Genomic DNA, 23,070 nt, shown 5'->3' on the forward strand with positions numbered 1-23,070 from the left:
TGCTTGTTAGAAATGATGGTCTACTTTTGTTCATATGTCTGCTTTAAGCCCCACCCTTTCTGAGTACAGGTACAAATACAGATAATTTAGTTGGCTAAATAGGTACAGATAATGGTGTATTTTGCTCTTCCTCTTTGTTTCTTTGTTTACCATTTTTCCTTATTTTGTCATATTTACTGGAGGCAGTTTTTTCAAATTTCTGGCAGCTCCACTCCATGCACAAATTGAAATTGCAGGCTGATGGAAATGGACATATAATGACCACTTACATGCTGTTTGGCAATCAGAACAAAGTATCTACTTGCTGCTGAAAAGTTAGTTTAGTAGCTATTGTTTGGCTATGTATTCATAAACCATTGATGACGGTTTGAAATTTTCTAGGAAGTCTCCCGTTTCAAAAAGACTCTCCTAATAACTCATTCCCTAAGTTAAGCAGGCATAATTTATGGTAAGTGCTATGGGAGGAAAATAATTCATATGTCAGTGAAGGAAAACCTCTCTTCCTGCTCATGCTGTGAGGGGATTTCGGGGAGGATGTTGCTACTTAATCATTGTATGGAATTATGTATGAGGGCAGCTCTGTGGGTTCCTCCTCACTGCAGAGCTACAATGCATGTCAGCTGCCTTTGCTATAGATGTTGCCAGTGTTCAAAAATATTTTGAAGAGCCCATGAAAATTTTGTTTCGATGAGATGAGTCATTTGCAATATGCAAAACTAATTATAACTATAATTCTGGGATAAGTGTTGATTGCTGCATCACACTTTTTCTCTCCTCCGCCCACGGCGATGCCTACAACAAGCTGTCCTGTGGTATCAGACGTCCCCTGTCTGTGGGTGGCTGTTTACGAGTGGATGTTTGCTTCTATTGGTAGCCTGTCTGCAGGGTCCTCATAAGTAGCTTCACCTCCACCAGAACCCCCGGGGCCTGGTCTCCTTAGCATTAACAGACTGATGAGTGTTTGTTCAATACACACTGATGTCATTTGTATCCTCCTCCAGTCCTCGCAGAGACGCCGCCTGCTGTGGCTCAGCACGGTAGGGGGGCAACATTAATGGCTCTGTTCTATGTGTGTGTGTGTGTGTATGTAATTTACAGTATCTGTACCCAAGTGTGGTAGCGTGTTAGCAGGCACATGTTCATTCACAGCAGAAACAACAGTGTTATTATGTGTGTTTCAGTGTGTAAAATCTGAGCATTACTGTGTGTATGTATTTGTGGGACTTTTTCTGTCCCTTGTGCGTGTATGTGTGTGTGTCCTCACACACACGGCTTGCTGCTGAGTCCACCTCATGCAGAGGAAAAAAGAAAAAAAAAAGAGAAGGCCGAAATGGCATGGATTCGGCACAGATTCTAACCATATGCTGCTTCGGGCCTTGTCTGCTTAGACTGTAGAGTTCATATACAATCCCCACATGGCTCCTAGCTCACTGAGTCTCTTCTGCCTTAATGCGTATGTTTGTGTGTGTAGGGGCATCTATTTTGAAGTGTGAATTACAGCTCTTTTTATTTTCTCATGAGATTTTTATATCTTAATTTTCTAAATATACACTTCATGCTCTAACAGCATTCACTTTGTGAGTGTACAGGCTTTGGTGACATCTAGCAGTGTAGCTGCAGATTGCACCTCAGTTGCTTCACCCTCCCCTTCCAAATATAGAGAAGAAACTACGGTGGCTGAGAAACACGATAAAAACGTGAATGCCCCTATCTAGTGACAGTGTTTGGTTTGTCTGTTCTGGGCTACTGTAGAAACACTGTGATTGGTATCAACCTAGTCTTGTTCATATTTTGGGTGATTTTCTGGAGGAAAGGTTAGACCAAATTACTGGAGGTTTGTGTGAACTGTAACATTAAAGCCAAAAAGATAAACTTATAGTTCTCCTTCTTCTAAATGATAACTGATCTGATTCAGAGTGACTTACTCAATCACAGAATTGAGACTTACAGCTCCAGAACTTCAATTTTTTAAAGGCTGCGCCGTCATTTGTAGTTGAAACAAGAATCCATGCTCCATTATGGAAATATTAAGGCCTACACAAATATGTTATACATATACATATATGTTTTTGTTTTTTTGTTTACTCTTATTTATGTGTTCTTACCCACTTTATTGTTTTACTCTCTCTGTGCTCATGTTCCATAATCTTATTATATATATATAATATATACTATTTTAACTGTCTTCAGTGGTTTTACTTTTCCTTTGAAAACCATTTTGTAACATTGTGAAGAAAAGTGCTATATAAATGAAGAGTACAAGGTTATTTAAATATTTGCAACGCAGGGTTGTATGATAAAATTCATGCTGTAGCTCCCCTTTATGCTACTCATAATACAATAATGTAATATTATATAGAAACATTTAGATATATCATTATTATAATTATAAAATTTCAAGATTCTCATACAGGCTACCTTTCAAATATATATATATATATATCACCACCTCAGTACGTTTGTTATATAAAATATAAATTAATGTTTATCCCATCATATGGCAATATTTTATAGTGTGTGAGGAGAGTAACCTACAAGAGATCATTCATATATTTATATGGTAAATGAGAGTACTCAGCTCTGCACAGTAACACTAGGGCTGTAGGTGATGCCTGGCAGCCTTTAGAGGAAAGAATAACGTAAGAGAAACTACTCTCCCAATCTCTCTTCACCTTTCATGGGAAAAGGGCTTCTTTTGCCAACAGTGTACTGTAGTATTCATCATCCAGACTGGCTATGCCAGATACTGAAGGACTGAAGGAAGGTGAAGGTTCTTTATTTCCATTTGATCTTTCTCAAGTTGGATCTCTACCACAGCAGGTCTTTGATATCCTCCAAGAGGATGTCTCAGAGGAAGCCTTTTATGATAAGCCAAGCTGGGTCGACCCTGAGAGCGATGCATGTAACTTGCCGCTAAGCCCGCCAGCATGCTCATTTTCACGCCTCTTTTTCCAACTAGGCTGGGGTTTCCTTTTGTCTCTCTATGTTTGAGTCTGTTTGCCAGACCAGCGAGTACACTTTGTTCTCCACGTAAAATATGGCGCTGTGTTAGGAAATATTCCTACAGTTTAGGCCAAGAAATCCCAAGGCTTTTCATAAAAGCATTTGCAGGAACATATAATATAGTGTGTACTGTATGGGAAGGCTTTATACATTCGGAGCATTCATATGGTAGCTTCAACATCAAATATGGTGAAATACAAATAAGTGTTATAGTAGTGGTGGTAGAAAATAATTTAACATTTTAACTGGGGGAAATCAATAAACTAAAATAAAAAATTCATGTATGAAACTTAATTAAGCTAGGCAACTACTTTGGGCAGCCCTTTTAATGATTTACGTACCATGCTAGTGGGGCTAGAGTACCAGGAAACAGTGCCTAGTAGTCCTCTTGTTATATCTTTGTTATGTCTCCAGACATAATACAAATAGTCTGCTTGGAACAAAAATGTGTGTCTGATATGTTTTTCTGCAAAAAATAGTACAATTCCAACATTAAAATTCTTAAAAAGACATCTCCTCCTTCTACCTCATTAAAACCTCCAGAATCTCAGAATATACAAATGTTGTTGATTTCTAAAGTTTTCCTGCTGGACACAAGATGTCTCCTACTTCACTGTAAAGTCCATTCTCAGTGGATGTGCACTGGTGGCTTCAAGTTTCTACATCACACTGTACAAGTTACATACTGGACCAGGATGACTTCCAGACTATTTGTGTCAAAAATCATGCTCGTCTTGACAATTCCAAACCGAAGATGGTACAGCTACAATGTCTGAGCATTTAACTAGCATTATAAAGAATGGGTGTATGATGATTTTTGGTTGAAACAGACTTCTACTAAAGTATAATTGATAATCATTTAGATCCCATAAAATCTCAAGACTGTCAATTGTTTTCATTCAGACCCCATTCCGCATGGACTAAGCTTTAAAACAACTTTCACACCAACAGAAGTTTTAAAAATATTTCTTGAAAATATCTGCATACCTCTCAAACACTACACTGCACCAAATTTGCAGCCAGTATCTGTCTGGATACCTGCCTTGTTAAGATAAGATTCAATTCAGAGATTTAAAAGAGGGGATGTTTAATTCAATGGAGTGTGAAAAGGAAAATGTCAGGATGTATCTAGTGGTTTCTGGTCTTCAGAGGAGGAGAGAGGGAGAAGGGGAAGAGTACAGTCGCTAACAACACAAACGATGTTCAAGCGGGCAGTGGCAGTGCTACAGGAAAGGGACTGGTGCCAGTATGTGGCCTTGATCAGGGCCAGTGCCACCATATGGCACAGTGATGTGCAAATGTCAGCCTTTTCGTTACCCAAAAGCACAGCATAATAACCCAGTGCTAACTAAATTAGCTACATGTCTGACACCTTTCAAGAGTCTACTTATCTTGTGCTACCTCACCCATTATTCTATTAGTGTATTAAATCCATGGGGGAAAAAATGTTTACACATAGTTTACTATCACAGGTTTCTTAAGTCCTAATTATTAATTTATTCTAATTCTCATTAATTTATTTAAATTCTATAGATCAAGACTTTTATAATATATTAAATTGTTGATGTATACTATCCAGTAAAACTGATAGTGTAAGCATTAGTAAGCAACAGCAAGATTAAGAGGAGCAGACAATACCTCTTCCCCAACAGAGGAGCCATTTTGAACTGTAAGTCCATATTTGAGCCAGGCATTTGATGATAGGACTTTTGAAGTCAATTTCTATGAGAAAATGCTCATTTATGCATACTTGACAATTCTCGTTGTGCATTGTTTTTATTTTAAACTTTTTGATTTGTTTTTGTATTTTTTGTTGTTGTTTGTTTTATTCCTTTTAAAGCTGGGGCAATGTAAGTGTCAAAACTGGAACAGCAAAATGAATTAGAGCGTCAATGCAAAATAAAGTGCTGACTACTTGAGCGCTAGTTTGCAAGGTAAAACAACCAGTGAGCTAACTATTGACATGCTAGCTAGCCAGTAACAATGGAAATGTACCACCCACAACCACAATGGACTCGTCTATTATTTGACAGCTGGACCCATGCACAGCCAATGTCAGACTCGAATCTGTCTGCAAGACACGGACCCAGTCGCACTAATTTCTCAGCTGATTGGTGTTATACAAGTTTAGACAATGTGTCTTACCTATAATGAAACGTCTCTTAGTTACATCCAGGTTTTCTGTTATTACTCTCTTGTTGATTAAAACAGCATGGCTACTCCACTCGTTATTTTAGCTTAAAAGTCGACTTGTTGTCATGGTGATGGATTACGAACGCAACTCATTTAGAATCAGATTTGCAGTTTTGTTACATCTAGCATCTACCTTGATAACTTCAACTGCATGGCCACATGCACTTCCCCGGTCCGTACTTTCCATACTATCCTGTTAATGTTAAACAGACCTGCTGTAATAAAAAGGGATCTGAACACGACTGATGATATAAAACATGCATTTAAACTCATGGGTTCCATGTTCAGTCCTAGGGTTCGGAAGATCCTTGAATACCTAACTTTGGCAATCTCAATAGCCCGCTAAAACTAGCTGCCAACTAGCCAGTTAGCTAGCCTGTTCGCTAACTGCACAATAAGTTAATTCAAGACCTATTTAACTATCCACTCCTGTCTCATGACTGACTGCAAACTGTTCCTCTTCTGTGCAGTCTGTACTTCGGCAGAGCAGCACTATATAAAACTGGATTGTGCGACACAGCTAATACAATAGCTTCCTGTACTTCTGATTTTTAGAATTCACTAATTGTGGAAATAGATCTTTGACACAGCAGACATTTTGACATGAAATAGTAGGGTAAACACAGGTGCTATCAATGATACAGATTAAGGGCGTTTTCACACCTAAAAGTCCGGACCAAGGTTCGTGTTTAATTACATTGTATACATTTGGTCCCGTTATTTTCGGTTTCACATAGTAATTTTGCTAGCGCACTAAAGAACTTTCCATGACATACCTACGGCGTGTCGTCACCTCCTACGTGTGTTGCGTCTCCCTTTGATTGGTGAGTAGACGGGCGTGCGTCTGACGTTGGCGTGTTGTCATTTTGGCGGGTAGTCTTATCCGTATGAATGAAAATGAATGAGCAAATCCCGATTGCGTTATTATGGTATTACAACCAGCAGCAACAACGTCAGCACCAACTGCAAGCACAATACTCGAGAGAAATGTACGTTCTCGTAGTGCAAAATAAGTACCCTCTCTTTCATCCGCTCAGAAAATGTTTTGTAAAAGTCGGCATTGTTTTCTAACTGACATTAAATGTTTTCGTCTGACCAAATTGAAATTAAACACATAATCTCCTCCTCTCCCCACGTATTTCCACGACACATTTTTGCTGGTTCTGGCGGGGGTTTTCTTCCGGGTTTTTTCTTCTTCTTCTATGGTACCTAACTTCCTGTAATTGGTCCGAAAGTCTGAACCATCCAAAAAGTGTTTTCATACTGTAAACGAACCGAACCATGGTTCAGTTTGATCCGGACCGAGACCACCCCTTTAGTTCAGACCAAATTTTGGTCTTTTGATCCGGACCGTGGTCCATGGCACCTTTTTCACCTACAATTCTGGTCCGGACCAAACTGAAAAGTCTGAAGGTTCGGACCAAATGAGGTATGTGTGAAAACACCCTAAGATACAGTTCCATTTAGTGATCCTTTCCAGTGAGCCAACATGCACTATAGCAGCACCCTGACTCTGTTAGACCTGAATGGAACTTGACCTTAATTAGTATCATTGGCCAAATCTGTGTTTACCCTACCATTTTGTGTCAAAATGGCTGCTGTGAAAATTGTCTATCTCTTAGCAGTAAGTAGATTAAATGTGTGATTTAACACATGGTTGTATATGGTTTAATGTACATGGTTTAAGCACAAACACCACAAACAGGCATTTATTATTTTTGTTTTGCTGGCTCTGGTTTTACAGGAGCGTTACCCTGGGAGTGTCTCTGTGAAGAGTGCACATATGACTGCAACAGTGCCAGTTCAGCTCTCCAGACTTCACGTAAAGACATGAACACTGTGTGTGCATTGTGTGGGGTTTTGTGTGAGTGTGTTGGCGGTAGTGAGGGGGCAATCATCTAGACACAATAGGAGCCAACAGATGTCTCTCTATCCCTTTCTCCCTCTCTTCCTTTCATTTGTCTCTGCAGTACGTAGGTGGAGCTCACCAGCAGAGACAGACGGAGGGTGAATAAAACAAGAAAATGAGAGCAATGTGGCTCAACCATTTGCCATCATGTTGATTTATTCTTCTTTATAAGACCATGGAGATTTTTGTTGTTGTTGTTGTTGTTGTTGTTTCTCTGGCACCAAGAGCAACACAGCAATTTTATCCCATTTTTGTCCTGCTTCTCATCCTTCCTTTTGATGGCCCTTCAGAGATCTGCGTCTGCATGCTGAAAGCTTCTGCTTCTTTCATGAAACAACACAGATATCTCGGCATTCTCACGTAGCACAATATGAAGGCGGCCATTTATTTGGAATACAGCCTTGAGAGAAAAAAACATCATGCAAACACCTGTAGTTGAAAGGAATTGCGTGTGCCTTTGCTACATTGTAAATAGCATAATAATGCTGTATCTCTTACAGAGAACGTGAAAGAAGGCTTTTTTTATCTAAGTAGGAGGAAAGGCGATAAATGGTGGTGTCATGGTGTCATATTTAGCATATTAAAATATTTTCAAAACAAGCCAATCCATTAAAGTCCATTTTAAAGTAGAAAGCAAACAAACAAAAAAAAATTAAGAAACAACAACTCAAGGTCCACTTACTTGCTTTGAACCAGATCACATGGTCTTTTTTCACATGGTTATTTATTGTTTAAAAGGTAGATATTGTAGGAATTAAAACCACAAATATGTGGTTTTACAGAAATTATATTTGATTCAGCCAACACTGTAATTACAAAGGTAAAATGGTAAATGAAGCTTCCCCTACATAATATGCCACTGCAATACTGACTTCTGTAACTGCAACTTTGGTAACGCCACAATCAGACTGTTGTGTGTGTTTTCAGCTGTCAAGAAAGAAAATTCCACATTTAACAACACTGATTGGCTAGAGGTGAGACATGTTTAAATGTTCCATGGTAAGCACTGTCCAGTGAAAACAAATTTTCTCCAGTTAAAGACAGTTAAACACAAAGAGTGAAGAAACCAAGTAAAACAAACAAAAAACAAGGTTATGTGTAGAGTTTGACATGGTCTTCTATAAAACTTATTACCATATTAAGGACCAGTGTGTAGGATCTAGTGACACTGTTATTTCACAGTGGTCTGTTTTTTCTCTATGTCTGGCTGTTGTTCTAACAAATGTCTAACTAATATGTAAAATTTTAATAACGCTACGATCACTGACCATATAAGGAACCTTCATCAGTAACTTGGGGACCCTGCCTAACGTCAATCCTACTACCCATGCTACCATCACTGCGACTTGGTTAATGGCTAGATGGTCTAACATAAAACAGTCACAGGACTCATGTACACCGCTAGGAGAAACAACAGTTGCCACAAAACTCAAAAACACAAAAAGGCCCTATCTAGCCCGTGTTGGGTTTGTTCATTCTGGGATACTGTAGAAACATGGCGGTAAAACATGGCGGACCAATTCAATCAGTATTATATTCCATTTCTGACGATAGATCCTCCTAAATGTTAAACACTGGATCTTCAAATATAATATATATATATATATATATATTAGCACAAGGTTGGTTCATTTTAAAGGGTGTGTAATCAAACATATTGTTTGTAAGTAAAAGCAATAGACCTTTTTCACAGCAGCCAGTTTGATTATTACTATTATTTCATGTCAAAATGGCTGCTCTGAAAAAGGTCCATACCAAATTCACATACCATATGTAATAAGTTGTAGCTGTGTTTACATGTGAGGATATATATAGTATGAACACCTCTGCCTGAATTCCTGCTGCCTGCAGTAAAACTGTGTCCATCTCCAGCAATGACCGCCCTCCATTGACTTTCCATCCATTCACTGTGCCTCTCTGAACAGAGGGTTAGAAACAAACACAGTATCACTCCTCCTCCCCCTCCAGTGCTAACGTCTGGATCAGAGCCAGCATATCCATCCAACCCACTCATCCTCCTCCCCCCTTTCTTTCCTCCTCTCATCACAGGCTCCTTGCCTGAAGGCTGGAAGCGCTCCAAGAAGTGGTGGGGAGGGGGTCGCTTGTGACATAGAAGAGCTGAAGTTTGGAGTATCGTGGGGCAGAATGAATGACCCTCAGCCGCCCCAGCGCCTGAGGGACTGTTGGCTTACTGATGGCTCTGTTCATGACGTCCAGACGCAGATGCTGCAAAAGTTTGTAGGGAGAAGACACAGCTTCTAGGGCGGCCCCCAGCAAATCCCAAGGGGGGACAGAGGAAATCGCTTCATGCACTGCAAAAAATGTGAGTGACTTAACCTTTCTTCTTATGTTTACTCTGAGAATCTTACTGCACTGGCAGATCATATTTTACATTTTATTAGATTTCACTTACTATATGTTAATATGACTTTTGAAAACTCTTTATGAGACAAGAAAATAATTCTCATGGAAACCTGCCGGTATTGTCTGTGATGTGGTGGTAAATTTAATATATTTGGGTTTTGGACTGTTGGTCGGACAAAACAAGCAATCTGAAATATATAATCGTGGATATTTAGAATAGATTTGGGCATTTTTTCATTATCTCTGACATTTCATGGACTAAATCACCAATCAGTTAATTGAGAACTAAATAGCAGATAAATCCAAAATAAAAATAATAGTCAATTGCAGCTAGATCTGGAAAAGATAACACATAGTCATATTGAAGCAAATATAAGGGAATAAGCTGGAGCAAGCTGTAAACTATTAAGTAAGTAAGGCAATGGAAATTCTTCAAATGGCTCGAGATTCTTACAGAAACCACCTCCAGCATCAGCCCAAAATGAATTATTGATATTGACTACTACTATGAACACCAGCAGATAACCTGTGGTCATTTCAGGAGATCAAAATTATTACATAATATGTCTGAAATGAATCTGAGCACAAAGTAAAATCACATGCTAGGTTTGCAATCTTTTTGCAGTGTGTCCATCTGGCCCTTCTGAGCACCGCAAGAGATACTGATTTTCCAGCCATCCGATGGCACTGGGCCTTGCCCAACAGGGCTTTATAACAGAAGTGGCCCAGTCCTGTTTTGTCTGACCCACAATTCAATGGGACGGCCCCAGAGACAGTGAATATCCCTGCCAGGGAGCATGAAAAAAACCACCAAGCTAAACCAAGTGTACCACATAAAGAGAACAACCAGCCATGTGAAATGGACTGCAGTGCAAAAAAAAAAAAAGCTGTAACCACACAAATGCATCCTGGAATAGATGTCTTAAAAGGAATACACACATGAACCACTTCCACACAAAGGCACCAGTGACGGCCTCCACTCACTCATCCTTAATACATTCCAAACGCTGCCAGGAAATAACTTGTTCATTCGACAATATGCAGAAATATGGAGGATCTGCACAGCTGTGGGCCGGTTAGTAGCTCCCCATAAATGTTGGGTACATTTGACTTAAATATACTACACCAGTGTTTCTAATTTCTGAACTAAAACCATCATGTCCTTTTACTCATCAGTTTTAAACTAGTTCCAGAGCTTCCAGTGACTGCATTTATATCCAATTTTGTTTTTGTTTTTTCATTTCAATTTTTATTGAATTCTTAACAACAAAGTAGAAGAGTACAGGGTTGGTCATACATTTTGTAATTTTGGCATAAACATATGACATGTCAGAGAGGAAAATTAAAACTTGAAAAATAAAGCAAGAAATATAAGGGGGAAATCCACTGTACAGAAGGACAAAGAAGCTTTGCTGTATTCAGACTCTGATTTCTTAGGCTGAGTTTCCATTAGTCCTTGTGTAGGTCCAAAAAAGATCCCAAGAGGTCATCCCATCTTCCTTGTTAGCCGACAGTTTGTGAAGCATAGACTCATAAGATGCTGTGTCCACCATTGCATTAGTCCAGTCTTTCAGATTAGGAGATACAGCAGTTTTACAGTGTCTTAAGATAACTCTGGAAGCTGTGACCAAGCCCACCATAATAACAGAGAAAGTTCTTCTTGATATATTCGGCATTTGTGATCTGTCCCCTAGTAAACATACAGCAGGAGTCAGGGGAATCACTGAACCTGACCAGTTACTCAGGAAGTCCACCACTTTAAACCAAAATTGACTCACTAATGCACATTCCCATATACAGTGAAGAAAAGTTCCTACCTCTGTTTTACACTTCCAACACATACTATCATTCATCAATTTCATTCTATGTAATCTCACAGGGGTATGATAATATCTATGCATGATCTTATTCAATTCAATTCAATTCAGTTTTATTTGTATAGCGCCAATTCATAACAGAAGTTATCTCAGGACACTTTTCAATTAGAGCAGGTCTAGACCAAACTCTTTAAAACATTAATTACAGAGAACAGTACCACCATGAGCAAGCACTTGGCGACAAGGGCAAGGAAAAACTGCCTGTTAAAAGGCAGAAACCTAGGACAGATCCTTCGGCTCTAGGTGGGTGGTCGTCTGTCTCGACCAGTTGGGGTGTGAGAGAGAGAGAGAGAGAGAGAGAGACAGACAGACAGACAGACAGACAGACAGACAGACAGACAGGTGCACAACAACAACATCTTATATTGTGGGAACTTCCCTCTTGCTTCCCTTACATACTTTCCACAGTCTGCTAGTACCCCCAACCATTTCTCCTGTGTAAAGGTTATTTTCAGGTCTCTCTGCCATAACAATTTCACATTAGAGGACTCACCACTTACTGAATAGTTCGTTAGTCTATAAAATTGTGAGGCCGTGCAGCGTTCCTGTGGCGCATTCAGATATTCCAAAATATCATTTTCTGAACAATTACCAAGTCGAGATTTTACACAGTCCCTGATTTGTAAGTATTTCCAAAAATGTTGTTTGCCTTCAAGTTTAAATTGATGAGATAAGACATGAATTGTCCATTTTTGTACAGGTCTCCTATAGTACATACACCACTTGAACACCACTGCCTCCAATACACTGACGTTTTTCCAATATGTATGGCAGGATTAAACCACAATGAAGCATATATCTGTACATATTGTGGCATCTTATACATTTTGTGTACCTTGGCCCACACTTCCTTAGAGTGCATAAGAATTGGATTGTTGCTTTTAGTTGTCTTTGGATAAATGGTAAACATAACTCCTCTCAATTGTTGTCTGTCGTTTTCAATAATTGGCTCTAGCCATTCCTAAACAGACTCCTGGATGGTTAACCTGATACTGGTCCAACCTAATCCCCCTTCCCTTGGGGGCGTTTTTTTTTTTCCTTTTCCCCCCCCAAAAAAATTTTTATATATTTTTTTTTAAAAAAAGGGGATTTTTAGACAGTTACATTGAGGGGCTACTTATTTTAATAATTTAATTTATATCAATTTATTAGAAGTATTTTAAAAAAATATTTAAACACAAATAACTCCTTTTACCTTCCATGGGGGCAAATAAAAATGAGCCATGGCCGCAACAGCAGCCTCTGGGATGCCTCAGAACCTCCCGACAAAAAGACTAGCATCAAAAATGTTTGGTCTTCTTTGTCCTAGTTTGACCATGGTCAGCTCTTTGTGCACAACAGTAAGCAGACAATATGATTGGCAGACAAGAACGCTGATATTAATCAAATGACATAGATTACATTCAAAGCCGATGGTTTTTAACATCTAATGCCAAATTTTTTTACATTTTCGCTTTCCACATTATCTCTGCGGAATGGTTATGGTAAGGAAAGATTGTAGTTATGACAAACTATGATAATGGTTTGCTTAGGTTACTAATACAACTGGTTAAGGATAGGGAAAGGTCATGGTTGTACTTAGCAAAAAGACAAACTTAACGGCCCAAATCTACTGGGCACAATCGCAATGCGTTCTAGCTGTGCTGCGGCTGATCACAACCATTTTAGAAAATGCTTGTGATTGTACTAGTGCCACTGTGCGCCCCAGAGGTGTCTCTCGTCTCTTATTCTCTTCTTCTTCTCGAATTTCTAGCTACATCAACCTGTGGCCGGAAATCAATCAGTAAGAGGCAGGTCAGAAGACTTTTGGAGGACAAAATACTTAAGTCAACAACGTAGATGCGTAAATATTTTGGCGTAAATTTCAGGTTGTGACAGAATACAAATGCACAAAGGGCACACTACTTCCTGCATTGGCACTGAAAGTAAAAAAGCAATATCATCCAATATGGATTAAATTCCTTGTAATATTGGGTTGCATGTACAATAGTGAAACTGGTCTGTGACACCTCCTTCCCAATACCCTACTGTATATATCAGATTGAGTTACCATCATATACCATTGTATAGTGGCAATTCAGTCGGATTTTCAGGCTACATCAGGAAAGAAGAGCTGTAAAGATTCTGTTCAAAGGGCAACAGTGATTTATGCAAACTTGTGTTCACACACTACTTATACATACAGTATATAAACCACAGATAAAGGTTGTTTGTTGATCATGTGTGAGAGCAGCAGCAGCAGCAGCCTGGGTACAAACAGTGCAGACAGACCACCGGGCTTTGAAGAAAAGCTCTCCCATGTGAGCCAGCCAGCTGCATATCACTGAATCAAAACAGTCTGTCTCTCGCACACTATCTGTTGCTGTCTCCCTGTCTGTCTGCCCATCACTCTGTCTGTTTATATTCACTTATTTGTTCTTCATTGAACGCCTGCCTCTCTCTGCCACTCATTTTTTCCTTCAGTGTAACATAGTACAAACAGGTGTAACAAAACATACAGACAGATGTTATGATTTGAATATGGTAGATTTTTTCTTGTTTTTCATTAGTGAGTATTTTATGTGCTTGTGTGCCTATATGAAAGCGTGTTGTGTAAGTGGGTATCTGCCAGGAAGAGGAGAGAGAAATAAAAAGATCATATAAATGTCATTAAATAGGTTAGGTGAACACAAGGTAAGTATAATTTTCTGTTGAATACAGGTTGCAATCTTATTTCCATATTTTATTTATGTCTTCTGGAGAATGTGTAGGCTTCTCTGCCGAGTCTCTGATATCTTGAATCATTGTTTTTTCTTGATTTTGTTTTATCTGATTTGCCAGGACATTCATTACTATACTCAGGTGATGCATGTCTCAGCCTGTATATTAGGAATTAGGTTTTCATTTATTTGCATTTGCATTTCCTAAGTTCATTTTGACTTTCCTCTGATGGGTAACTAGAGTTAATGTTTTCAAATTCTTCAATTTTCTCTTCCAGTTTGGCTTCTTGTTCCTTCGCTTTCTTTTTTGCTGACAAAGAAAGAGATTAGTTTTCCTCTTAGTACCACCTTTCCAGTCTCTCAGAGGAGAGTTAGTGAGCTTTTTGGAGAATAATTTATTTCTAAATAGTCTCTCAAGAATTTTGCAGGCTTTTTCTGAAGGATTGCTGCGGACCAAAATGCCTGATTTCACAGTAGCTTGTAGTAGCTTGTAGTAGATTGTAGCTTAGATGTATGGTTCAATGTTTTGTGCAGGGGTCTGCTATGATTGGTGAAAACTAATCGGTGAAAAAACGTATTGGTGCGATCGCAAAATCACAACTTCCTGGAGGGACTGTCTTCAATTCAGTTCAAGAGGTTTATTGTCATATGCACAGTAAAACACACAGTGGTTTATACGTACAATTAAAATCTTACTTGCCCGACTCCCTTTACACAACACACAAGTAGAAGAATTAGAATTAGAAAAAATTAAAATATAAAACTTTACATATAAAACATAACTAAACTACTAAAAAAACTAACTCTCTATTCCACATCCCTATCCTGGACACTGATGGGATGAATCTGAGAGTCTAATATTTGTCAATTTATGAATATTGGTGGCTAATTGGTGAGAGGAATAAGTTCTCTTTGGGAGTTGGGGGTTATTTTCGCCAGCTATTGCCAAGACGAAGGTACGGTCAGGCACTTTATTGCTTGAGTTTTTTATTTTGTCTACTGATGGGTCAATGAAAGATCCAGTGTGTAACATTAAGGAGGATCTGTTGTCAGAAATGGAATATAATATTCATAGGTATGTTTTCATTAGTGTATAATCACCAGGAAATAAGAATTGTTATGTTTTGGTTAATGAGCCTTTTATATCTACGGGTCTGCAGGTCGCCTTCCATTGAGGCCACCATGTTTCTACAGTAGACCAGAACAGACAAACCAAACACTGGCTTTAGATAGGGCTATCGTTTGTTTTTCATGCATTTTGTGGCCACTGTAGTTTCTCCTTCGCGCTTTTGAAGGGGAGTGTGAAGTGAAAGAATGTGCAATTATACTGCTAGTAGCTACAAAATCCTTCACACTGGACCTTTAAAGTCACCTCCAGTATTACTAGGCAATTGCACATGCTTGAGAGAACGGAGAAAAAGGTCTGAAAAATGTGTCTGTGTTTGAGCCATAGATATTTCCAGTGGTTACTGGGGTTATTGTTAATTGAGATATTTACAATAACAAAGCTTTCTTCCAGATCTGCAATTGTGGTGTTATGGACAAATGAGATCTGAAAATCTCGGTTGGTATTTTGATTTATTACAGTCTGATGCGCAGTGGTGAGGTTCCTCTAGTAGTCATCTGCATGTATATTAGTCACATGATTTAGTATTTTTGTCCTCTTGCCTGAGGGGACAGTTCAATGCTGATAGATTTTATGTGTGTGTGTGAGTGTGTGTTGCGAGTTGGTGCAGATCCTCCCTTTAACTTTGATGTAGTCTAGTAGAGCCAAGGGGTCACACAGTTTTACGTCTGTTGAGTATCTTCCGAGGGTATTGATTGTTTAGTCCATAGTCCGATGCCTCATTAAAACTTTCCTAAATGTCTGAATGCTCCAAAGATAAGAAACATCCTATCTTCTTGTTACACAAATAATTAAACTCATGGCTCTGTTGCAGTCTATCTCAGACCTCCTATCTTATCTTAAGAAATCCAAACTGCAACTGTAACCTTCAGTCTTCAATTGGCACTCTTCCTGTAATGGCTGTATGTGTTAAGAATGTACACAGTCTTCGACAACAGCTGTATCACTTTGCTTGTGACGGGCTGGCTTGCTTGCTTGCTATAATGGACAAGAAAAGATGGCATTCAACCCCACATTTCTGTGGTTTTCTGCCAATTATCAGCCTACAATAAAGATTTGAACAGACGGTTGATCAAATTCAAAATGAATTGTTTTGGTAGTCGATATATTCATGGCCAAGGAAATTATAAGCAACATATATAACAAGCATAGCTAAATTCCTATCCTAAGATTAGATCAGATTTTTTTAATAAATGCAGTTAAAGGCACACTATGCAAGATTTTTACCTTAATATAACAGCTTTGAAGTAATTTTGATGGTAAACGAACTCGTAGTATAGCGAATCATTCCGATAGCAAAGCAGGAGAGGGACGCCGTTGGCAGAACCAGCAACGCAAGTCTGAAAGGTGGCGTCCCGCCAAATCTCGCGGGAATCACAAATTGCTATACGGCGCAACATCACATACATCAGCGACATAAGAAGCAGCCTCAATGGAAGACACTAGCAGGCATTCAGTCTGTTACCTGGTCAGTAGACATCTTCGGAGTATCTTTGCCTGTTCAATGTCCGACGCTTCCATCCTAGTGAACATGTACACATGTACAGGGGGGAGGGGATCAGGCCCTGAGTGCAGAGACGCAGAGCCGTATATAGAGACGGCTCTGGTGAGAGGTGTTTACGACAGTTAACGTTAAATACAAGTACTCCGCAGCGACTCCAGGGGTAGCTGTTTGACAAAACCGGAAAACTGCATAGTATGCCTTTAAGAAACATGTTTTTGTAATACCAAAAATCTTAAATGTCATAAAATAGGATTTCAGACTTTTATTTGTTGCAGTGGGTCACCTTAGCTTGACAAGAGTCATAGTACGCATCGAGAACATAGACTGAATAATTAACATGGAAAGAAAGGGGCAGAGCTGTCATTGTGGTTGGCTCTGGGTAATCCAAAAACGGGCAAAGGGGTAAAGCGTGAGCGAAGCTGGGGTGAGTTGGAGGAAGCCTGGTTACTGAAAACCTGTCACTCAAAGTGGCCACATAGCGGCCCATAATTGTGCTTAACTTTAAGCCTTTATATTATTTAAAAGGGTGAGTTACATAAAAATGTGCATAACATTGTAACAAATGCACATGTGTCATAAACAGGTAAATTAGCTATAGCGACCAAAATCAGTTTTTTTTAACCAGGCTGTAAATATGTTTATTTCTGCTGTAAAGTTGGAAATATTAATATGGGGCCTTATGGAGATTTGACCGACTTCTGTAGCCAGCATCTAGTGGTCGTTTGAGGAACTGCAGTCGGCTTCATTTGCCAACAGAGGATGCTGCATGATCAAGCTATATCATATAAGCTGTGTGTTTACACCTTAAATGAGAAAAGAAACATCTCTCAGTATGTAATTAGTGTGAGTTTATAATAGTTTTTCTTAACTGAAAGTTACAGTTGACACTGTATTGATGTTAGTGCTACACGACTGGCTTTGTCATCTGTGACCCCACCATGCAACCCTATTCCCTCACCCCACACTAATCTACTCTTGTCCTTAATCCAGCTCCTCTAACTCTCGATGGGAAATTCACTGCAGCTCGAAGACAGGTCTACACATGCTCCCCCACCCCACACTCTCTTTCTCACACACACTCCAGGGTATCTGGCTGAACAGTCATGGGAAACGCCTATAACTACGCCACAAAATGTTGCAGTCTGCTCTCTAATTGTTGGAATACAATGCAATATTTTCCAATAATTTTCCATCATGTTTTTTCTTAATGTGTACTTTTTACAGCCCGCGTAACACTGCTTGTTGTTACCCGCAAACTGAATGCCTATTGTGTGTTCTTGCAGACCATGTGATGGTCTCCTGTGTGAAGGGTCAGGGTTCATACAGTAGGCTAAATTAGATTGGAAATGCATTACCAATAAACAATATGCAAGTGCTGCTGCTCCAGTGCAAACTCCCTGTTATATCACGGGTATATGTGTCTGTTGTGTTTACCTGGTGAATTACACAATATCACAGATTTCTTTGTCTGTTGTCTTTAGATTGAAATATGAAGGTCATTCAAAACATGTTTTATTTTACTTTTGAAAAAGTCAGATATGACACATATAAAATGGCTACAAGTAAAAACAATAATTTCACACTTGAAACACAGCAAATACTGGGCATAAAAGTTTGTATTTGAAAACTGAAAACTTCATTATTGACATTAAAACTCTCTTTATAAATTCACATATTAGCTGTCTGTCAAAACAGCCCGGTCTCAGTCCCAAGTCATCAAACATGGCAGCTTGGTTAGTGGCAGCTGCAATTCAAATTAGGATGCTGTAGGTACCACTGTAGTGTAATTTCTGAACATGCCCATGTTTTGAAGCGCCGTTGAAGTCAGGTGACTGGGTTGGGGTGGATAAATGGTTTAAACAAACACAGGAACACCCAGGAGAACATTGTTCATGTCCCATGTGAAACCAAAAGTAAACAATTTCTTTTAAGTAATGTATACTTTATAACAGAAAAAAAATCATCATTCACTTGGTGAAAAGAAATACACAAGTTTCAGCTAACCTGTGGCAAAATGACTGCAAGGCTGGCAGTTCCAGCTACATAAGATCCAGAGTTACTTATGTGACTGATTCAGCTAATTTAAAACAAGCTACATACTGTTTGTATCCGTTTTCACTCATCAAGAACTGCCTCAAATAGCCTATGTAACACAAAATTAGCTCATTTAAACTATTTGATGTGACTACAAGGTTAACTAATTAGCTACAATGTGCCTGTGCAATGATTGTCTGAAAGCTCAAAGTTGGACTGATCTAAGAACTTACTCCAGTCCTTTCTGCTACTTTTCTCCAGACCTCTCTCCGTTTTCCTCATTTTCTGTTTGTTCATAAAATAGAGTCATAAATCTCTAAGGTAGGTCTGTCTGTCCCATCTGTCCAGCTTGGATCCAGAGCAGGATATCACTACAACTTCTGACCATATAATTTAATAATACAATTAATATAATTTGCGGGTGATATTCGTGGACCCAGGAAAATTATTCCTAATGATTTTGGTGACCATCTCCATGTGCCCTTTCCATTCTGAACATTTTATGAGTTTTTGCTTTAAACCTCTCTCAGTTATTGAAAAATGCAATCCATCCTGTCTTCATCACAACCCATGACAAGGACCCATGGGTGCTCATGGATCCTTCCAATCGGGTCATCAGAAATCCCACTCAACTCCATCCAGATATTCAGCCACTGATTTTCACCACCACCACCAGTGTCAAGACTCCATTGGGGAAATAATCTTGTACAGCTCATAGCCCCACTGCCCCCTTGATGATGGGGTCTAATCAGCAAACACTCCTCTCATATTTCTTCATTTTTCATATTGTGCACAATATCAAATTAATTAAGTGAATTAATTAATTCTCTCTCTTGAAATATCCACAGCAAATGTTATGGCTATAATGGTTCTCATTGTGTGGATCTGTGTGTTGGACAGATGAATGCATTTACTGATTAACATTAGCCCCTGCTGCTTCATAATGCATATAGGAGTAAGTGAGTAGTAAATTCACTGGGTAGGAGAGGGAAGTGTTTGCATGCTGCACAGCTGGTCTGTAATTTCACGTTACCCACTGTTATCTATGCCCGTTATGCTTGTGTGACTGTTGACAATTACTGTGTTTTCATCCACATGCTATTTACCCTCTCTGCCATCGCTCTCCAATTTCTTTTGGTCCTTCAAGCATTTGTGGCTTATTGTGTGCTTTCCCATTTTCTATCTGTCTGTCCTTTCAGTCTGATCTGCCTCTCCACGCTCTTTTATTCTTCTTCTCTGTGTCTTTTTAATTCTTTACTCTGTTTTTACTCTGTGCTTCGTCTGCTCGCCAAACTGCTACAACCCATAGTCAGAGGAACCTGGCTTTTAAACCCCATTCATAGACGTAGGTACTGAGTGGCTTTATCCTTATTATTTAAGTCTTTAGCCCAGATCTGTCATCATTGTTTTTTGTAAAACTGTGTCATAATTCTGTTGAGTAAACTGTCTTGGAGTCAGTCACCTGTGTTTGCTCCATGAACTCTGTCCTTTGAGTGTAAAGCGTCACCTTCACAAAGCCAACTCCCCTCCTAGGGAAGTCAGTCACATGTCACATCAATTAGAAAGCTCTGGTCGTTAATTAGCTGGTTAATCCGTCAGAGGGAGGTGTGTATGAGAGAATGAGGAGGCTGGAAACAGATTTCCACTGGCTTGTGTGTTTCCTTCCCTTGGTCTTAATGTGCTGTGGCTGATTGCCACCACTAGCCACCCACGTATGAGCCCAAAAGCTTCTAAAGAAACTGGTTTGATCTTGACAGGAATTATTTTTTTGTATCCGAGATTCCCAATCAAAAGACCAAATAACAGGTCAGGTTTAGTTTCGGGCTACAGGCAGATTTTAGCTGCTCTTTAATAAGTATATATTTATACATATACATATAATGTAAGCTACTGAAGTTACATCAGGTACGTAAAGTAACTTACAGTCTTTTCCTAACCTTAACCCAAGTAGCCTACTTTTTTGCCTAAACCTAAAATTAACAACCTAACAAGCTTTATTTTGACAGCCTTACCTAATGTTGAATATTTAAGGGCCGACCACACAGAGATGCATCACTACAGGCGTGGGTGCTTCCAAAACGCCTCGGCAAGGAGTGTCGGAGAAAAATACTGCAGGTGTGGGTCTTTTGATTAGAGTCAGGCTTCATTTCAAAGATGTGAATAACTGACGTTACTAGAGTTTACCCCCACTATGACCCTGTTCCATAGCTCTCTCATAGTCCAACAGCTAGCTAGCTAGCTAGCTAACCTATTTACCTGCATAGTAAACAAAAGGAAGTGGTGAAGTAGGAAAGCCTCTTGCTTGATTTGATTGGCTCTCTGGGCCAAGTGTGATGTTTATGCGCATCTAAAAAAGAGAAGAGCGCATACCAGGCTCTATGGTATGGTCCTACCATAGGAAAAACAATGGTTTTGCAGGCAACGTGTTTTTAGCAATGTGTCTCTGTGTGATCGGCCCATTATTATTGCTAACTTGAACACAGAGCCCTGTGCATGCAGAAATAATGCAGGGGGGATGTTTACAGCGCCACACACGTTGAAGCGGAGGGCCAGTGACCAAGCCGCGGCATTCAGCGAGTTGGGAGTGACAATGAGTTGTCAACATATCAAGAAGTCATAGGCAAAGAGATGGTGGCCTTCCATAGGATTGGTACTTTTGGATGTTGCTGCGAGTGGCTTTAGTCTCTTATCCAGGTTTTCTGTTTCACTGTTTTCTGTTTCCCCACAGCTGTCATGTGTCATGATAATGTCATACACCACTCCAGTCATTCTCTCAAGGGCGGGGTCGGGGTCCTGTCATTAGGGTGTACCAGCAGAGATCTTAAGCTTGATCTTTAGCATGCTAAGAGCTGACACCTTGTGACTTGAAGACTGCTTAGATGTTCTGACAGTCAGCCATGCACGTAAAGGTGCTTTCAGACAGCCAGCTGTCGCCACATTGGCAAGAAGTGAAAGGGCAGCTGCCGCTCTCATTAATGCACACAGCTGTTTAACACAGCATCAAAGTTTATGGTGGTTCAACTTTTCTGCTTCAGCTCACTGTGTGACCATGGCAACCACAGAAACCACAGCGATGGAAACAACAGAGGAGCTGGTTTTACTGATCTCTTCACGTCTTCACCAGCAGTGACCACACAGATCTATGAAGAGACACTGTATTGCAGCAACATCTGCTTGAAAGGCTGATTATCTTGTCTTGAACAATCAACAACATTAATTAAACTTGTTAATGATGTCAAACTGCAACATCACTACCCATGTTCTTAACCTCTAAAAGCATTCATGTTTTCTTCCAGGTGAGTTTTATTTTCTCTTATTGCTGATTAAAATACGTTTCCAGCCAAAAGAGAGATATGACAGAAATATTATATAACTTGCTAACACAAAATGCCCAAACTTTTTTTCCCACGTTTTTCAAAGGTGGAAAAAAATACAAACATTATACATTTTGTGTGTCCTGGTCTTAGGTCGAGGTGGGATTCCCGCCATCCAGTTGCCCCTGAATGACCATGTTTAAACAAAGACATCAGCAGACTCTCCACTTATTGCCTGGCAACTACTCAGGGTGAGAAGTAGCCCGCACATAACCCCACATGAAATGGCAAGTTGTCCTTCGCTGACGCGGTTTCTGTACGGACTAAACAAAGAAGATACAATGCGTTCATTTTTGAGCTTTAGAGGTGTTGGTACTGGTGGATTTTCTTACCATTAGGAAGAGCAAGGTAGCTAGCTAGCTCTTTCACCCTGTCTCCAGTCTTTATGCTAAGGTAAGCTAACCATGTTCTGGCTCCATCTTCAAATTTAGCGCACAGACATAAGAGTGGCATCTTGTTTTAATCACACTCTTGACCTTGTTCTATCATAAGGCATTGATATTGAACATTTAATAGTCTTCCCACATAATCCTTTCCTATCTGACCATTATTTGATAACTTTTGAATTTCTATTATTAGATTATAAACCATTAGGCAAAACTTCCTACAGAGAGAGGAAGAGAGGAGCTCAGTGCACCATGGGAAATCCCCCGATAGTCTAGGCCTATAGCAGCATAACTAAGGGATGGTTCAGGACTCACCTGATCCAGCCCTAACTATAAGCTTTATCAAAGAGGAATGTCTTAAGCCTACTCTTGAATGTGGTGAGGGTGTCTGCCTCCCGAACCACAACTGGAAGCTGGTTCCACAGGAGAGGAGCTTGGTAACTGAAGGCTCTGGCTCCTGTTCTACTTTTAGAGACTATAGGAACCACAAGTAGTCCAGCATTCAGAGAGCGCAGTTTTCTAGTGATAAGCATTGTTACAGGAGTAAATACAAACAATACAAACAGATACAACTGTCATTATTATTTCCCCAACCAGTAAT

The 23,070-nt window shown here is 39.6% G+C and overlaps 2 long non-coding RNA genes across 2 annotated transcripts in view; one reads left to right on the forward strand and one right to left on the reverse strand.

Moving 5' to 3' along the window:
- The window catches only part of LOC127378022 (uncharacterized), a 167,646-nt gene extending 156,004 nt beyond the window's left edge, over positions 1-11,642 (reverse strand). Inside the window, exon 1 of the long non-coding RNA XR_007887802.1 lies at positions 11,566-11,642. This is a non-coding gene — a long non-coding RNA (uncharacterized LOC127378022). The remainder of the gene's footprint in view (positions 1-11,565) is intronic.
- LOC127378021 (uncharacterized) lies at positions 962-22,273 on the forward strand. The gene is made up of 3 exons (XR_007887801.1): positions 962-1,037; positions 9,155-9,428; positions 22,177-22,273. It is a non-coding gene; the product is annotated as an uncharacterized LOC127378021 (long non-coding RNA).
- Positions 22,274-23,070: the final 797 nt, after the last annotated feature.

The sequence above is a fragment of the Dicentrarchus labrax genome, unplaced genomic scaffold (genome assembly GCF_905237075.1).
Source record: "Dicentrarchus labrax unplaced genomic scaffold, dlabrax2021, whole genome shotgun sequence".
Classification (NCBI taxonomy): Eukaryota; Metazoa; Chordata; class Actinopteri; family Moronidae; genus Dicentrarchus; species Dicentrarchus labrax.